This window comes from Nomascus leucogenys, chromosome 8 (assembly GCF_006542625.1).
Source record: "Nomascus leucogenys isolate Asia chromosome 8, Asia_NLE_v1, whole genome shotgun sequence".
In the NCBI taxonomy this organism is placed as follows: Eukaryota; Metazoa; Chordata; class Mammalia; order Primates; family Hylobatidae; genus Nomascus; species Nomascus leucogenys.
The window spans coordinates 23,049,819-23,064,122 of NC_044388.1; the positions used below are offsets into that span (position 1 = coordinate 23,049,819).

The 14,304-nt window shown below is 43.8% G+C and overlaps 1 protein-coding gene and 1 long non-coding RNA gene across 6 annotated transcripts in view; one reads left to right on the forward strand and one right to left on the reverse strand.

Annotated features, from left to right (window-relative positions):
- Positions 1 to 9,533, reverse strand: part of TBC1D5 (TBC1 domain family member 5) — a 581,319-nt gene extending 571,786 nt beyond the window's left edge. For all 5 annotated transcript variants that reach the window (XM_030816874.1, XM_030816879.1, XM_030816878.1 and 2 more), the window contains exon 1: positions 8,904 to 9,533. The gene's annotated coding sequence lies outside the window, so the exon portion shown is untranslated. The remainder of the gene's footprint in view (positions 1 to 8,903) is intronic.
- LOC115836326 lies at positions 8,331 to 12,044 on the forward strand. The gene is made up of 2 exons (XR_004031295.1): positions 8,331 to 8,770; positions 11,717 to 12,044. It is a non-coding gene; the product is annotated as an uncharacterized LOC115836326 (long non-coding RNA).
- The last annotated feature ends 2,260 nt before the right edge of the window (positions 12,045 to 14,304 follow it).

Sequence of the window (14,304 nt, forward strand, 5' to 3'; positions counted from 1 at the left end):
TTAAAACCCTTTTGAGAGCTGAGTAGATAAAACACACAGGTACCATATCAAAACATTATATTTCAAGTCAATGAAATTAAGAAAAATCATTCTAGCACAACTTCCGTAAGTCAAAATTAATCATGAAAAAACCCTTAAAAAAATGGCTGGCTACAGATGGTATGATTATGTACATGGAAAATCTAAGAGAATTAACTGAAAAGCCATTATAATAACAGATTCAAAACGCGACTGGTTACACAATAAATATACAAAAGAAGTTAAAAACTCTTCTATTTACCAGCAATAGGCAGGTTAAGAAAATATATACAGCATTAAAGAAAATGGGTTCCAGCCTGGGCAACAGTGCAAGACCCTGCTTCAAAAAAAAAAAAAATGAAAAGTAAAGACGGGCAGATCTTTTGACTCACCAATTGTATTCACAACAATGTCTCCCAAATAATTAATGCATAGGCACGAAGGGATATTAGCTATAATAATGTCTAGTGTAGCACTATTTGTCATAAAGATTGAAAGAAATCTAAGTATCTAAAGATGGAGGACTACTTATGGTACATTCATACAATGTATTTTCTAATACACTATATATAAACCTTTATAAATGTTTTATATACCTACATATATATGTGGAGTGGGGAGGGGGAAAGAGAGAAATCCCATTTATAAAAATAAAAAATAAAATACTGTGAGACAGAATAGAAGACCCAATAGCAAAGTTTCTGACATCCACAGAAAAAGAAATCATTCATTAAACAGTATTGAGGAAATTGGTTAATCAAAAGCTTAAAATTTTTTGGACCCTCTACCTCATATTATACAACTAAACGTGTTCTAGAATAACTGCAAAACCAAAAATTGAAAATGAAAGTATGAAAACAGTTGAAAAAATAAAATTAATCACTATATAAGGTAGGAAAAGCCTACCTACGTAAGATACCTAAAGGAAGAACAAGACTTAGCTACATAAAATGTTAAAACCTGTAAGAAGGCAAGAGAAGGGAAGTATAAAGTCAAACCTGAATAAAGCTGTTTAACAAAAATGATAATCCCAATAATGGCAAGTAAAAGGCCTCTCAAATGGCTTTGTTGTAAAGGGTAAACTGGCGTAATCTTTTTGGTGGGCTATTTGGCCATGTATAACAAAACTGTTAAAGATGGGCAACCCAGGCATGGTGGCTCACAAATATAATCCAAACACTTTGAAAGGCTGATGTGGGAGGATAGCTTGAGCCCCAACGTTTGAGACCAACCTGGGCAACATAGAGAGACATGGTCTCTACCACGAAAAAAAAAAAAAAAAAAAAAAATTAATTAGCTGGGCATGGTGGCATGTGCCTGTGGTCTCAGCTACTCAGAAGGCCGAGGTGGAAGGATCACTTGAGCCCAGGAGCTCAAGGATGCAGTGAGATGTGACCGTGCCACTGCATTCCAGCCTGGGCAACAGAGCAAGACCTTGTCTTAAAAAAAATAATAAAAATGAAAAATAAAGATGAGCAGATCTTTTGACTCAGCAATTCCACCCACAACAATTTCTCCTAAATAAATAATGCATAGGCACAGAGGGATATTAGCTATAATAATGTTCAGTGTAGCACTATTTATCATGAAGAACGAAAGACATCTAGGTGTCTAAGAATGGAGGACTACTTATGGTACATTCATACAATGAAATAGTATGGGGCCACTAAAAGTTACATGGAAAACTAATGACATGAGTAATATCATATTAGGTGAAAAACAACTGCAAACAACAAAATAGCTGAATCCATTTCGTTTTTTTTAAAAAGGTATATGAGGCTGGAATGAGGTATAATTGTTATGGGTGGGTCTTTGTTCTTAGAGCTCCCAAGATGGTGGCAGCCACTCCTAAGATGGCAGCAAGCCTTTTGTTCTCTGACCTGGGGTTCTTGGCCTCACAGATTCTAAGGAATGGAACCTTGGGCCATACGGTGAGTGTTATAGCTCTATTAGAAGCCATGGGTCACGGAAGAGAACCGTGGAACCCAGGGACTAGTGTTCAGCTCAATTAGGATGAACCCGGGTATTTAGCCATGCAACAACAATGGCGAGTCTTTAGCCCGATCAGGAGCAGCAATGGGCACCTCGCTGGATCAGGAGCACAGCGGACACCCTGCTGGATCCAGAGGGGTGGAAGTCAGCAGCGGGTCTGCGACGGCGGCAAACAGCAGTGGTGGATGGCGAGCGAAAGCTCAGCTCGAGCAGTAACAAACACGGACCAGAAGAGTGTGCAGTGGCAAGATTTAATAGAGTGAAAACAGAGCTCCCATACAAGGGAGGGGACCCAAAGGGGGTTGCCGCTCCCTGCTTGAATGCCTGGGTTTATATCCCAATCATTGTCCTTCACCCTGTGCTCTCAGGCAATATACGATTTGACTATCTCTTTACCTCCTGCTTTAGCGTAATTTGTATTTTAGTGAGCCCTCTTTACTACCTGATTGGTTGGGTAAGAGCTGAGTTACAAGCCCCATGTTTAAAGGCAGGGGCAGTCACCTTCCCCAGCTAGGCTTGGGAATTCTTAGTCAGCAGGACTTCTTAGTCGGCAGGAATTCTTAGTCAGCAGGACTAGCTGGATTTCCTAGGAAATCCAGCTAGTCCTGCCTCTCATAATCATACCACTGCACTCCAGCCTGAGTAACAGAGTGAGACCTTGTCTCTAAAAAATAAAATTTAATAAAATTAAAATTAAAAAGGTAGATCTATAGGTACACACAAACTTGCATACATACATACCAAAGGATAAAGAGATTTAAATTAACCCCAACCTTAGAGAAATGAAGGTGGGTGAGGAGGCAATTTGACCCAAGCCTTCCTAAGTCACCCCATCTATTTATAAAAATGAGCACTCTTACCATTAGACTCTTGTTCCTCATGGAAGTAAAATGGGCCTAGTTTAATGAATATGCAGTAGACAAAGATGGAAATAGTGGCATCACCTTTCCATCTCCTATCAACTCCACGTCTCCAACCTTGTTCCCCCAAGCTCCACCAGGGATCCAAGGCAATCAATCCACTATCCCATCCCAGATGGCAAGAGATGTAATGTTAGGAACTCCTCTAGAACTTCTGCCAGGTAGCTGCTGGGACACCTCCAAAGTCTCAATATAAAGTCAAAACACTTCCTGGAGGCCTGGTGCCGTGGCTCATGCCTGTAATCCCAGCACTCCAGGAAGCTGGGGCAGGTGGATCAACTGAGTCAGGAGTTTGAGACCAGCCTGGCCAACATGGTGAAACCCCGTCTCTACTAAAAATACAAAAAAATTAGCTGGGCTTGGTGGCACGCACCTATAGTCCCAGCTACTCGGGAGGCTGAGGCAGGAGAATCACTTGAACCCAGGAGGCGGAGGTTGCAGTGAGTAGAGATCGTGCCACTGCACTCCAGCCTGGGTGACAGAGTGAGACTCTGTCTCAATTTAAAAAACAGACAAAAGAAAACACTTCCCACCTATTGTGGGAAACTCTAAAGGGGTTGATTCTGATCCCCACTTATCAGCAAACAGAATGCATACCTCTGCAGCCGGTTCCTAAGATATGTGCTCATTCCAACTCCATCAGGTGGGAGCTGTTTTTCTCTGATGTATCTTCCCCATGGCGCTTATGTCAGAAGTGGGGGGCTTACTTCTCACTGGTCTAGTTATTCTGAAGACTTACCAATTAGAAGTGTGAATCTACGTACTTCTGGTTCAACCTTTTTATCTTACTTAGGGACAAAAAGTTTAGTAACCCTAGAAGATAAAACACTCCTGCTTAACCAACATGTGTTACTCAGCTTTCTAAACTAATACTTGTGGTACAAAACTGACATTCATTTTGCAGTATCTCTCAAGGCAAGACAGCCCTAAAGAGAACCTTAAGAAATTCCCAACAGTGCAGATAATTATTTTTCATCATTTGTTTTTATAAAATTTCTACAATAGGCATTACTTTCTATAACGAGGGGAGGTGGCTCTTTTTTCTAATGGCAGGCTAACCTAACATACTGTGATTACTGGATCTAATACATGTACTCATAGCAGAGTTTTCTTTAGACATATATACACAACTAGTCTTCCATAAAGTATCATAAAATTACATCAATCCATTTTAAAAAGTCAATCACTCTTCTTCATGTAGCCTTCATGACTAGCAAAAAAGTAAAGGTAAACACTCTTAACAAAAAAACTATGATAACATGTAATCATCTGTAATGCCTATTTCAAAACTTTTAAGACTATTTTGTTTCAAAAAAAAAACCCAGTTAACATCTTTTCTAGGCAACTGAGTTAAGAAAAAGAGTAAATCTGCAATTACTGAATATTTTCATGGAGAATATTCATGCAATATTCACAGAAATCATGCAATATTCACAGAAACCACATGCAACACTGGACAATGACTGAATGACATTATCTTTAGATGTTTTTCATCCAAACTAATGGACATTCAGAAAAAAAGGTGATCCTGTATACCAGGCTTCACAACACTACCCTCGAAAGATTTTAACCAATCCTTTCACACCACCACCAAAGACATGTTTTTTTCTACAGCCTACTTCCTTGTTTTGAAAGATCTGAGCTGTCAAACTATATTTATTTGCATTTAATTCTCCAAAGGGATAACAGCATTACTATACCAATTTTGTATTTTCATCCAAAAAGTACAAACTCTGCTTTCTTGGCCCATACAGCCTTATCTCAAATAAAATGTACAATCTCCAAAAATACAGTCAGTCTTGATTATATAGATATGATCTACCACACTGTAGATTATCCACAGAATATCTATCACTTACATGATAGCATTAAGGGCTTTAAACACACACACACACACACACACGCACACACACACACATACACACACTCTCTCTCTCTCTCTAATTCTCAAAGTTACTATTATTTGCCCCATTTTAAAGATGAGAAAAGTGAGGCACTGTGAGACTAAGTAGCTGACCAGCATGGCATTATAACACATATCATAATCATACAGAATTTGTAAAAACATTAAAATTATTATTAATAGCTGAAAATACCAATTAGAAGGCTTCCATCATTTGGATGTGCAACAAATGCTTCCCTGGGTTAACCGTAAGAAATGACTTGGCCATTCAGCTGTGAGGCCCAGTAAGCGTGGCAGAGCTGGTATGGCTGTGCAGCCCACAACACAGCATCAGGGTAAGAAATAAAAAAGCCAACACGTGGGCATGCAGCAAGGGGTTCAACTCTATCCTTATATTCCAAAAGAACAAGAGAGAATTTGGGACAATCTTAACCTCTGATGATAATCTCTGAGCCTCTTTTTATCCCTCAACTTATATAATGTTTAATGTTACTAAATCATTGCACAGTAATTATTTTTAAATGTTTACATAACATTTGTAGAATGATCAGCATTTTCCTAAACACTTCACAGGTTTTTGAGAAAGCATTTACACTGAGATTTGTTGTTACATTGACATCCTTCCCAAACTCACCATTATTCTAGTAATAATTGATGCTACTAGAAGCAGCCCACAGGCCCTCTCCGTCAAATGATCTCCCTCCCCTTTCCCAGCTCTTCCACTGCTGACCATCCCACCACCCCGACCTCACATTTCTCAAGTTCCGGTACACACACTGTACACACTGCCATTCCAATGATCTACCCATGTTGAGAGAAATGTCTCAGGATCAGGTGGACTAGCACCACTTCTCAGACTGCTGCTGCTAACAGGACAAAGCTTTCAGTGGTCTGAGACAAAAAGGGGGTTAAGAGAAGGGATTTATATATTCATTTTTAAATGAAACACAAATTATTCAACTTAAAAGATCATCTTTTATTCCGGGGTTGTCCTTCTTACTTTTTCAGTGTTAAAATGTGATAATGACCAATGCTTCATTTTCTGTATCGTCCTCATTGGCCAAATAAAAAGTCAGAAACCCAGTCAATCCCTAAACCTAAAGGTTAGGATAACAAACACTAAATCTACTATGCATACATGTAGGGTGGAGGACAAGCCCAGGCAGGAAATAAAGGAATAAAAAACTTTCAGAGGAAGTAGATACTATTACATTTAACAGTGACTACTGGTCCAGTGAACAAGTGCAAGCAAAATAAAACTGCAAATTTCAGTATCTCACTCAGAAAAGATTACAGGCACTGAGGCGGATGACAAATTTGACTTTTAAAATGAAAGCAGGCCAGGCGCGGCCTAGCGTGATCCTGGTGGATCACGACTGTAATCCCAGCACTTTGGGAGGCTGAGGCAGGCGGATCACTTGAGGTCAGCAGTTCGAGACCAGCCTGGCCAATATGGTGAAACCCTGTCTCTACAAAAAATACAAAAATTAGCCGGGCATGGCGGTGGGCGCTTGTAATCCCAGCTCCTGAGGAGGCTGAGGCAGGAGAATCGCTTGAATCTGGGAGGCGGAGACTGCAGTGAGCTGAGACCGCACCATTGCACTCCAGCCTGGACAACAGCGAAATTCCTCTTCAAAAAAAAAAAAAGGTAGGCCGAGCACAGTGGCCCACACCTGTAATCCCAGCACCTTGGGAGGCTGAGGTGGACACATTACTTGAGGTCAGGACATCGATACCAGCCTGGCCAACATGGTGAAACTCCTCCGTCTCTACTAAAAAAAAACATACAAAATAAAATTAGTCGGGAGTGGTGGCGGGCGGCTATAATCCCGGCTACCTGGGAGGCTGAGGCAGGAGAAGTGTTTGAAACCACGAGGGAGAGGTGGCAGTGAGCCATGATCGCGCCACTGCATCACTGCACTTCAGCCTGGGCGACAGAGCGAGAGTCCGTCTCAAAAAAAAAAAAAAAAGAGTCAAGTTCCGTAAAGCACTTACAACAGTGTCCGGCACTCAGTAAGCACTTCAGAAGTACTGTCATAAATATCAAAGGACTGGAATGAAAATTATAAAAGTTATGGTACTAAAAACTTCCACAAAGTTATTTAGAAGTACAACCTCTGCTCAGTCAGTTGGAGTATAAATAAAAAGAAAAAAATTAAGAGTACAACCATTTCTCCATAAAGTGTATGAAGTTATGTGTGACATTTCTAAACTTTTTAATTTACGTGAGAAAAAATTACATTAGAAAAAACCTGAATCCAGTTAGAACACCCGCTGTACGACTCTCAATTGTTTGCAAATTTGCTTCCAAAACTCAGGAATGCACTACTCAACTGAGGCCGCATTTCAGAGCACACACTCAATACTTCCGCCAATAAAAGAAATTTTCATCTCAGCTGTACACTCAGAGACCAGGATTCCTCGCCTATATGTTGATAAAACCCAATGACGCATAGCTGAGCAAGTCTTTCACCTAACAGCAAACCAAGCTTCTATTGGAAAATTCACAGACCAGGTGATGCAGTCACCATACAGCATACAGACACAGTATTTGCACTCTTCCTATCCCCTCCCCGGAATCCAGACTCAGCCTGCTCACTCTGAAAGCCTTCTCAGTTCATCCTGCCATTTGCCCCTTCTCCCAAGCCACCTCTACACCAGGGGTTGAATTATTAAAAAGAACATGTTTATTGATAAATACATCACTTTATTTCTTTGCACACAAGTTATCCACTTCCTTGCTACTCAAAGATAGTCCCTTGTCCAGCTGCACGTTATTAGAAATGTACAATATCAAAATGCACCATAGGCCTACTGAACCAGAAAATGCATTTTTAATAAGAGCCCCAAGTGATTCCTACCCACATTAAGGTTTGAGTGTTCTGTGATACTGCAAATAGCTGTAAGAATTAAAAATGCTCAAGTTTACAAATGAATTCAGAGAGATGGTATGAAAAGTACCAAGACATAGAATCAGAAAAGCCCAAAGAGAAAAACCAATATATAAATGAATTTCTTTGCCACCGATAGCAAGGGCTTATTTTTCAACAATACCTGTATTTATTGCTTCCTGCTTTAAGTATTTTGTGCAAGAGCACACTTATAAAGGTTTACAAAAGAATTACCGGGTCTAGAAATTCCAGTGCAATCTGCTCCAAACGTGTGAAACCTCCATGTTAAAATCTTAGGATTTTGTCCAATTCAGAGTTGACAAATGAACTCTTTCCAGAAAGTGATTATTCAAAAAAAAAATCTACAGGATGTTAACTTTAAACACAGATTATAATTCCTGTAACTAAAACGAGTAACTAGTATCGAACAAATTCTAGGTCACTTGTAGAATCGAATCTTGTATTGAAGGTCTGTGTCTGTTTTTCCAGGAAAAGTCGGGGTGGGGAGCGGGATTTGCCTTCCCTGCGAATTTTTTTCTCTTATCCTGAAAGACCTCAGCTTCTTACGTGTGAATAAACTTAAATCGTACTAAATCCAGGTCACGGTTCCCTTCCTCAAAAGTGAAGTTAAGGTATTTTTTAAGGTTTGAGGATTCCGGGCCCGTTTCGCTTCCGGCTAGGGAAGGAAGCGTGTTTCCCGGGGCCCAAATGAACAGGGAAATTTACCAAGTAGGAAGTTGAGGACTAGTCCAGCCGCCAGGCCCTGCCTTTACTCAGCTGGCCTTCCAGTCTAGACCCCGACCTCCTGGGGCAGGGAAGGCAGGCAGACTGCAAGCAGCCACCCCGCCCAGCTCGCCCTGCCCGCCCGGGAGCTGAAGGGCCCATCCCTCCCGCCATCCACCCCCGATGCCGACTCCGAGGAGCACAAACGGGGGGCGCTGCGGCAACCCGTCCGCCGTGGCGGCGGCACCCTCAGGCCCTCCCGTGAGAAGGCGGCGGCGGCGGCGGCTGCGGCGGCGGCGGCTGCAGCAACGGCGCGAGAGGAGGTGAAACCTGTCCTGAGGCTAAGTGGGAGGCCGGGGCGGGAACGACTGCATGTGGGGCTGCACTGGAGGAAGGCGGAGGCGTTCAGAGGGCTTGGGCTTTTTTACGATTATCATCATCATTATTTTGTTTTACCTGTGGCGCAGAAGGGCTCCCCAGCTCCTATTCCCTGAATCCTCCTCCTCCTCCCCTCCTCTTTCTCTCTCTCTCTCCCTCAGTCTGCCGGGCGCTCGCGGAAGCGACCGGGCCCGGCCCGACCTGAAAGAGAACAGGGCGGGAGGGGGTGGCGGCGGTGACCAGCGGCCACGTGACCACGCTCGCGCCGTAACGGCGACCGCCTCCCGCCGCGCGCCCTCCCCGCGCTCCACCTCTAATAACCTCGCAGCCCGCGCGCCTGGGAAGCTCGTGCGCAGGCGCCCGCCCGGGACCTGAAGTCTGCGCGCGAGCGCAACGCGCTCGCTCTCGGGTCCGGGTTTCTGGGGCCCGCGAGGCGCGAGACGCGAGTAGGTGGGGAGTGAGCCGCGGGCAGAGCTCTCCTTGGCTGAGCCGGCAGGCTGCTGAGCGCATGCGCCTGAGGGCTTTTACCCCTCCCTTCTCTCCCCGCTTCCAACCGGCGCGCGGCTGGAGGCTGGGAACCAGCTCCTGGGTCTTAGAGGTTCACATCCACCAACTACCTTCCCAGGGTTGGACTGAGAAGGGGAGCAGAGGGTCCCAGGGACTCTCCTGAGATCCTGGCTCTCCTGCCAAGGAATTTACATTTCCTTGTCACAGGTAAATGGCCTTCCATTCCACATTTTTCTGTAGCTGAGTAGGCTTCTAACTCAGCTCATCTGTCACTTTCTCCGTGAAACTTACCCCTCCCTAGTTTAGAGGAGTCACTAGCACTTTGTGCAGACCTACCTTGTAGTATGACCCATAGAAAGATAAAGGTTAGGAGTTATTTTTTCACAAGCCCACAATACTAGACTGTGGTTTCTATCTTTATCTCATAAACTTGGACAGGGTCTTCAGTGTTGTAGACGTCTGATGACTATCAGAACACAGGTAATGTCTAAAACTTTTATCGTTGCCCTTGGTCTCTCCATAATCATGATTTAAGATCCCCTTTAACCCAAGCACGTGGGAAGCTGGTGTTTGTTTCCCCAATACGAAAGCCTTTAAATCGTAATGCTAATTAGAGTGGTAAATGCTTCACTTAGTAAAAGAAATTTATGGTATTTTATTAGCTTATCTTCACAAAGAGCTCCAACGAAAATTGATACTGTTTAGTCCAGAAAAGGAAACCAGGTCAGAGAAAGGTCAGATTTCTGAAGGTTATCTAGCTTCAGAAGAAGGTGCCTGTGTGGGAGACCTTTGTGGACAAACACCCCACTTCACACAGGGATCCCTCTTTTTCTGTTGCCCCTCTTACTGTTGCAGAAACTGAACAGGTTAAGTTAGTGCCTGTGGCCAGATTTAATCCTGCCAGATTTATTTATCAAATAAATAAAATGTAAAAACTCCCTAATTGGGAGTTCTGGCTAGACCAGTCATCATCACTGTTAGACTAGTGAATACTGAGATGATAGTCAAGAAATGGGACTAGCAACAAAATGACAGAAAATCCTGGGATGAATGTATATGGAGAAATGGGATTAACAGGGGCTTCTGAGAAATTAGGAAAATGACAACCCTCAAGATTCCATTCTCATATGTTTGCAAAGTTGATGGACCCTTTTCTGCATTTACCACTGTATACAAACCCATGGAGTGATCCCACCTCATAGTTTCAGCTACCACATAGATTATGCTAATGGAATCCCATTCTAAATATTCCGCCCAAGATTCAGACCCTGTGATAGACTATTTTCTTATGGCCAACAATTAACTGTGCCTCCCAGTATTCATGCCCATGTATAGTCCTCTCCCCTTGAGTCTGGGCCGGACCTGTCACCTGCCTTAAACAATCAAATATGGCAAAAATTACTCTCTGTCACTTCTAGGCCTAGGCCTTGAAAGGCTTTGCAGGGCCGGGCGCAGTGGCTCACGCCTGTAATCCCAGCACTTTGGGAGGCCAAGGCAGGTGGATCACGAGGTCAGGAGATTGAGACCATCCTGGCTAACACAGTGAAACCCCGTCTCTACTAAAAATACAAAAAATTGGCCAGGCATGGTGGCACACGCCTGTAGTCCCAGCTACTCGGGAGGCTGAGGCAGGAGAATGGCGTGAACCCAGGAGGTGGAGGTTGCAGTGAGCCGAGATCATACCACTGCACTCCAGCCTGGGCGACAGAGTGAGACTCCGTCTCAAAAAAAAAAAGGCTTTGCAGTGACAACTTTGAACTTTACCAGAGACTCATGGGAAACAGAAATAGTTAAGAAATCCCACCACCTTTTTGTGTTCTGCGAAACAGTTTACCATCCTTCTCCATATTACTTAAATGAGACTCATTGTCCAGTTTCTCTGATAAAACTAGTAGATGACCTGTGACAAGACCAAACACATACCTTTCCTTTTTTCCCGAACCTGTGGGGAAGGTCAGTCACCTTTCAACTTCCTGTTTGTCTCATGAATGATTAGCTAGGATTAGAACTACTTTTTCCCTCTTGAAATTAGATAGTGATAAACAATATAGCTGAGAATTCTCTGATTACAAAAATAATCCCAACTGTAATCATCTCACCTATAACCTGTCTGTGCCTCCCTGTAAAAGTATAAGGTAGCCAGGCATAGTGATGCACACCTGTACTTCCACCTACTCAGGAGATTGAGGTGGGAAAATTGTTTGAACCCAGGAGTTTGAGAGCAGCCTAGACAACAGCAAAACCATGCTCTAAAATAATAATAAAAGTATAGGGCAAAACCACCCTGCTGAGACACTCTGATCTTCAAATCTAGAGTAATCTTCCTAATGTAATTGCCTGAATGAAATCTATTTCCTCACCTGTTTGGTTTTTAACTTTGACAGCAGCTATCATTTTTGCCCTTTGTGGGAAGCACCATGTGAGATATCCAACTACTCTGAAACTACCACACTGTGAAGTGTCTAATCAAGCCACCTGGAGAGACCAAATGGAAGAAAACTAAGGCCCCTGGCCAACAGCCCCAGCTGTGCTCCTACTGGCCAGTCAGCACCAGGCTGCCACGCATGTGACTGATACAGTCTTGGAAGTGAATTTTCCAGCCCTACTCAAGCTACTGCAGCTGACACCACATGGAACAGAGATGAGCTTTTCTCCCCAGTGCCCAAATAGCAGAATTGTGGGAAAATAAATAAAACAGTTGTATTAAGCCACTAAGTTTTGCTATAGTTTATTAGATATCATTAAATAACCAGAACAGACCTATGTATTCAGCTGCCTGCTAGAGATGTATCCCAGGTGGTCTCACAGGTACTTCAAACTCAATATACTTGAGTTGAGTTTTTCAAATACCCTTCAAACCTGACCTGTGTCCTTTGCCCCGCCCCCCGCTGGTTGTGCATTTATTCACCTAGTTCCCAAAGCGGAAAACCTGGGAGTGTCCCTTTATTCCTTATCCTGCAATATTCAGTCACCAAGTGATGAGCTTTCTTCTCCAGTCCCCCAAACATTTCTCACCTCAGATCCTCACCATCTCTGTCCTGAACTACTGAGGATTAATCAAGTTCTTCCACATTGCAAAGAAAAGTCACTCAGGCATCCAGACTACCTTAGGGGTTTATTATCAGGCAAGAAGTAAGGAGATGTTGGAAAACAGCCCAGTCATCTCCCATGACCTGCATCCTGATGGTTCCTAGACTGGGAAGCCCAGGTGGCATCATAAAGAGCCACAGCAATGACCCCATCCTTTAGGCTACAACAATAGCTGTATGGATCCAGCTTCTCTCAGGCTTCTCACATTCTTACTCCCCAAGAGACGATCTGAGGGACCTGTTGGTCGTCAGTCAATACAGAGCACCCCAACAAGGCAGAGAGTGGCCTGCAATCTAATCTAGGAAAAAGAAACAGAAGTAGTCAAGCTGATGATTAATAACTCCTTAAAATACAAACTTTGTATAAAAATTCATTTTGAGTTTTGTTAGTTATAATAGATTTTGAGTTTAAGGCAGAAAAATTAAATTTGAACTAACTTCACTATTAAAAAAATAATTGTAGGGCTGGGCACAGTGGCTCACGCCTGTAATCCCAGCACTTTGGGAGGCCGACGCGGGTGGATCACGAGGTCAGGAGATCGAGACCACCCTGGCTAACACAGTGAAACCCCGTCTCCACTAAAAATACAAAAAATTAGCCGGGCATAGTGGCGGGGGCCTGTAGTCCCAGCTACTTGGGAGCCTGAGGCAGGAGAATGGTGTGAACCCAGGAGGCAGAGCTTGCAGTAAGCTGAGATCGCACCACTGCACTCTAGCCTGGGCAACAGTACGAGACTCTGTCTCAAAAAAATAATAATTAATTAATTAAAAAAATAATTGTGGCCAGGTGCAGTGGCTCATGCCTGTAATCCCAGCACTTTGGGAGGCCGAGGTGGTCAGATCACGAGGTCAGGCCATGGAAGCCATCCTGGGTAACACAGTGAAACCTCATCTCTACTAAAAATACAAAATAAAAATTAGCCGGACGTGGTGACTGACACCTGTAGTCCCAGCTACTCGGGTGGCTGAGGCAGGAGAATGGCGTGAACCTGGGAGGCGGAGCTTGCAGTGAGCTGAGATCGGGCCACTGCACTCCAGCCTGAGTGACAGAGCAAGACTCCATCTCAAAATAAATAAATAAAATAAATAAATAAATAAATAAGTAAAAATTGTGACACTTGGTTTTGCAGCAACTTGTGTGCTAGTTGATTCTCTGCTTCGACATCTATGTGCATTCTCTGTCTTGGTGCATGGCAGAAAATGAAGCAGAAAATAACACAAATGTTCTCAAAGTCTCTTGGCAAGGATTGGCTCTCTCCCAGGCCTCTGCCCCTGTGGACACTCAGCCTGGGACTACTCCGGTCAGGCCACCATCCACATCCCTTCTCCTGGCTCTTTTCTCCTCCACTCCGTTCAACTCACCCAGGTAAATTGGCCATCACTAGATCCTGAAATTGCTGTGGTGGCATAGACTGACATGATAATAAGATGTACAGCCTACAGTATGGGATTGTCCAGTGGGAAGTGAAAGGGTTGTGGTAAGCATGGGCTGTGCGTGGAGCTGGCGTGCTACCCTCTGCGTCATCCATGGAAATGCCCGACTCGATCTCCTGCTACAAGAACATAGTTGACTTTCAGCCTCAGCAGCTGCCCCACTGGATCCACTACCAAGTTCATGCTGAGGCCACACCTCCTGGGCTACTCCCACTCAATGATTGGTTGCGGCAGGGGTATTAGTGAAGGCCAAAGGAGGATTCCTCCAACAGGCGGCTTTGGCTCAAGGATTCCCCAGTGGCATGGCCAAAACTTTTTTAGAACTGTGCCACATTCTAACAACTCTTCCGTCCTTTCCCCTTAGCTTTCGCAGGTTACAGACCTGCTTTGTGATCTGAAGTCTTCACCTCTGCCCACACACACACACAGTCCAGCTCCTGCTTTTTTCC